The sequence below is a fragment of the Gymnoscopelus braueri genome (assembly GCF_963280865.1).
Source record: "Gymnoscopelus braueri genome assembly, chromosome: 17".
Classification (NCBI taxonomy): Eukaryota; Metazoa; Chordata; class Actinopteri; order Myctophiformes; family Myctophidae; genus Gymnoscopelus; species Gymnoscopelus braueri.
This window is the reverse complement of record NC_137617.1, coordinates 46,494,545-46,499,012: the sequence shown is the minus strand read 5'-3', so window position 1 is coordinate 46,499,012 and position 4,468 is coordinate 46,494,545. Positions and strand designations below refer to the sequence as shown.

At 39.4% G+C, this 4,468-nt stretch overlaps 1 protein-coding gene across 3 annotated transcripts in view; it reads left to right on the top strand.

The window, feature by feature from the left end:
• Positions 1-1,420: 1,420 nt before the first annotated feature.
• LOC308104136 (uncharacterized protein) overlaps positions 1,421-4,468 on the top strand; it is a 39,013-nt gene continuing 35,965 nt past the window's right edge. For 2 of the 3 annotated variants that reach the window (XR_013934797.1, XM_080454450.1), the window contains exons 1-2: positions 1,421-1,598; positions 3,383-3,447. The gene's annotated coding sequence lies outside the window, so the exon portion shown is untranslated. The remainder of the gene's footprint in view (positions 1,599-3,382; positions 3,448-4,468) is intronic. The other variant, XR_013934796.1, reaches the window with a different exon arrangement.

Below are 4,468 nucleotides of genomic sequence, written 5' to 3'. Positions count from 1 at the left end.
ATTTGCTCATGTTTGTTTTATGGGTGGGTGGTACCAGATCGTTGTTAACGTTCCCTCTAGTTTGCTGACTGTGGGTGTCGCTAACCTTTTTGGAGGTATTTACTCAGATATGCGGGAATAGGGGGCATATCGGGCAAATTTGCATTTACAATTTTGAAGACCAATCCCATTTTTAGTTGTTTAACCCTGTCTTCTACCCTGAGCCAGCCTAGGCTGGCAAATGGGTGGGAGAAAGGTGGGTCATGGGCCCCAGTCCGAGGAGTAGCCAAATCAGTTTGTTTTGGGAGGTTTGAAGCTTTCAGTGACATTGAGGTATTGGAGTACCAAGAGGTGCAAGCATAGTCAAAAAAGGGGCTGAATCAGGGCCCCTGAGAGGGGCCTGAGGGTTGACAAAAGAGGAAACTCTGCCCATAAATCTGGTTCTCTGGTTTACTCTTTTGACCACCTTTGTCGCCATGCTTTCACCTGTCAGGTATTTGTCAATAATACATCCCAAATAGGTAATCTCTTCATTGCTAGAGATAATTGTGTCAATGGAACATACAAACGCCCACGTCCACGTGGGATTTAACAAGCAATCCTATACAGCCAATCCTAGCGTACATTTGGTCTGAGCTTTGATAAAAGTGACGGCTGAAACCGACGCCCTGATTTTACGTCATGAACAACCGGAATACGACCAAACAAACAACGTATACTCACTGCCTGTCATGTCCGTGTCCGACCACACACACACACGCACACACGCACACACAGATACACATACATGCACCTTCTTGCATAATTATGAGGAATCTCAGGTAGAGGTGTTAAGACTTGTTCAACTGAAACAGTGTACCAGGACATGCAGGAGTGTGTGGGTATGTGCCAGGCACGGAGAATGAGACAAACAATGCAACATTTAACACAATGTTGAAATCAGTCACTTCAAACACAGCTATTTTCACATCTGTTCTGTGTGTTTATACACTTAAATAAACATGGAAGGTGGAGGCTTATTGTGACAATGCAATGTCAGTAGCCATGGACCTTAAGAAACCTGTGTTCTTCTGTTGTTGACCACACTGACTACAATGAATCCTACAATGAACACGGATGTACCGCCCTCAGAGGGCAGTACATCATTACGTTTGGTTTAGCCATTTTAGCATCCGTATTCTGAGAAAATGTTCAGAGAAAATAGCAGATCAACAAGGTCACAGCGCATCGTGTTGTGAGCTTGTCGATGGGGTGTTTTCTGTGAATATCTTTAATGTTGAGCGAAACCAGAAAAGGCATTAAGCTATAGAGCCCTGAGGGATTCAACTCAACAATGCATGGGGTTTAAGAGGTTAAGGGAGTGTTAGAGAGAGAGAGGGAGAGGGAGTGACAGGGAGAGGGAGAGAGAGATAGGGAGTGACAGGGAGAGGGAGAGAGAGAGAGAGAGAGAGGGGGGGGGGGAGAGAGAGAGAGAGAGAGAGAGAGGGAGGACTAACTGTAGACAGAGATACAGTTAGTTAATCTTGACGCCATTTCATGAAGCTTGTTCATAATGTCGCTAACTTGAGGAATAATCTTGAATGCAGTCCTGAGACATCCATTCAACCTCCACACTCACTGTAAGTAGCCTACTATATCACTGCAAATGTATGTAAATATAGGCTTAGGCAGTGGTGTAAAGTAACTAAGTACATTTACTCAAGTACTGTAACAAAGTAAAAAAAAAATGTATTTTTACTTTACTGGTGTATTTCCAATTTTCTGTGCTTTTGTTTCTACTCCACCACATCTCAGAGGAAAATATTGTACTTTTACTCCACTACAATTATTTGAAAACTTTAGTTACTAGTTACTTTTTGTAGATTTTGATTATTATTACAAAACATGCAGTAACCACTTCAGCCCTATATACCTTTCGGGCAATTGAATAGCCGATCTACAAGCTCACAATGCATCACGATGCGACCCATTGTGAGCTTGTAGATCTGCTATTTTCTAAAGATTTTTATACATTTTATACATTTGAAAACTTGTGAAACAGGACATTCTGCCCAACTAGTACTTTCTATTTTTGGTACTTCAAGTACATTTTGATACCAATACTTTCGTACTTTTGAATCTCTGACTTTTACTTGTAACAGAGTATTTCTACATTGCAGTATTTATACTTTAACTCAAGTAAAAGATGTGAGTACTTTTTCCACCACTGGGCTTAGGCAACCACATTATCGTCCTTGCTCCTATTTATTATTATAGAGTTACTGTAAAAGTTTGCCGTGCTTCTATACTCCTCCCACAGTTTTTGCAGCAAAACACATGACCAGATCCACTGGGAATCGTGGCCTTGTATTTATAAAGCTAAGCGATATGTTTTATAGTTTTATTCAGTGGTGCCTTGGACCACCCTCTTTATACATCTGACAAAAGCTGAGACCACCCCATGTGCACTCATTCTCACACACACACACACACACACACACACACACACACACACACAGACAGACAGACAGACAGACAGACAGACACTAACCAAATAGCAACTCATCACGTTGTGAGCTTGTAGATCTGTTACTTTCACTATTTGAAAAACGTTTTGTAAGAATACAATATATAAGTGTGAACTAACACAGGAATGACCCTGGTAGCATATCAATGGTCCAGGTGTGTTACTTGCTTAGTAGTTGTACTACTATTTTTCAACCACAGTTAATAGTAACTATCTTTAAGGCATAGTTATAACTCCTTAACAAATATTTAACAAGACATGACGTGAGATCTGAGCGGGCTGTACGCTCAAATCAAAGTCACGATGGATTGATAAATAACGACAATAGCGGTGATCTCGCCGTACCCCCATTTTTTGGTCTACACCACTTTGATAAATGAGGGCCGCTGTGAGCATTGAGCAATGTAGGTAAAATGTATAATCAGGTCATAAAGGAATCTCAGGTGGAGGTGTTCAGACTTGTTCAACTGAAACAGTGTACCAGGACATGCAGGAGTGTGTGGATGTGTGCCAGGTATGGAGAATGAGACAAACAATGCAACATTTAACACAATGTTGAAATCAGTCACTTCAAACCCAGCCATTTTCACATCTGTTCTGTGGGTTTATACACTTTAATAAACATTGAAGATGGAGGCTTATTTTGACATTTAAGGCCTAATTTCAACTATTACTATACAACTTGTGGATGTCATTATGGCATAAACATTAAGTTGAAGGGTACATTTTGCAGTGTCAAATCATGCATACTTAACATTATTTCATACAATTTTCCAAAGCATTATTTAATTTATATATATATGTATTTTTATTTTACAGATTTCATAGATGTATATGCATTTCAGGGTTTTGGGCTGCGCGGGCGTAATAAGTGTCCCTTATTTCATTTTCTGAAAGGTGGCAACCTTACTTGAGGAATAATCCTGAATACAGTCCTGAGACAACCATTCAACCTCCACACTGTAAGTAGCCTACTATATCACTGCAAATGTATGTAAATATAGGCTTAGGCAACCACATTATTGTTCTTGCTCCTTTTATTATTATAGAGTCACTGTAAAAGTGTGCCGTGCTTCTAAACTCCTCCCACAGTTTTTGCAGCAAAACACACGACCGGATCCACTGGGAATCCACTCATATTCATATAGCTAAGTGATATGTTTTATAGTTTAATTCAGTGGAGCCTTGGAGCACCCTCGTTATACATCTGACGAAAGCTGAGACCATGTGCACTCATTCTCTCTCACACACACACACACACACACACACACACACACACACACACACACACACACACACACACACACACACACACACACACACACACACACACACACACTCCTTAACGAATAATTAACAAGACACTTTAGCATCCATATTCTGAGAAAAGGTTCGCAGAAAATTGCAGATCAATTGCAGATGTTGTGAGCTTGTCAATGTGTGTGTGTGTGTGTGTGTGTGTGTGTGTGTGTGTGTGTGTGTGTGTGTGTGTGTGTGTGTGTGTGTGTGTGTGTGTGTGTGTGTGTGTGTGTGTGTGTGTGTGTGTGCCTTGGTTATTATAACAAGAACTAACAAAATAACGAAAACCAGATGTGAAAAAAACTAAATTTCTGGCTAAAAGATACGCTAAAAGAAAGTCAAATCTTGGAGAAAATGCATGTGCTTAGTTTTTATATATTTTATTTCATACATGTAAGCCCATCTATTTTCAACTTTTTTTTACTGAGACAGTTTGAACTGTGAATACATTTTTACTGGTAGGCTATATGTGATATTTACACAATACTTTTCCTGACATTTATTCATCTCACCCCTGATAAAAAAAAATGTATTGGCTTAATAAAAGGGGTAAATATAACTTCACAAAGATCGCAATTTTACCAGGCCTACTATTATTTACACAAATATATAATACATTTTTGTATTGTTATGTATTATTATTATACAAAAAAAATGTATGTGTTTTTTATTGAAAAGCATGCA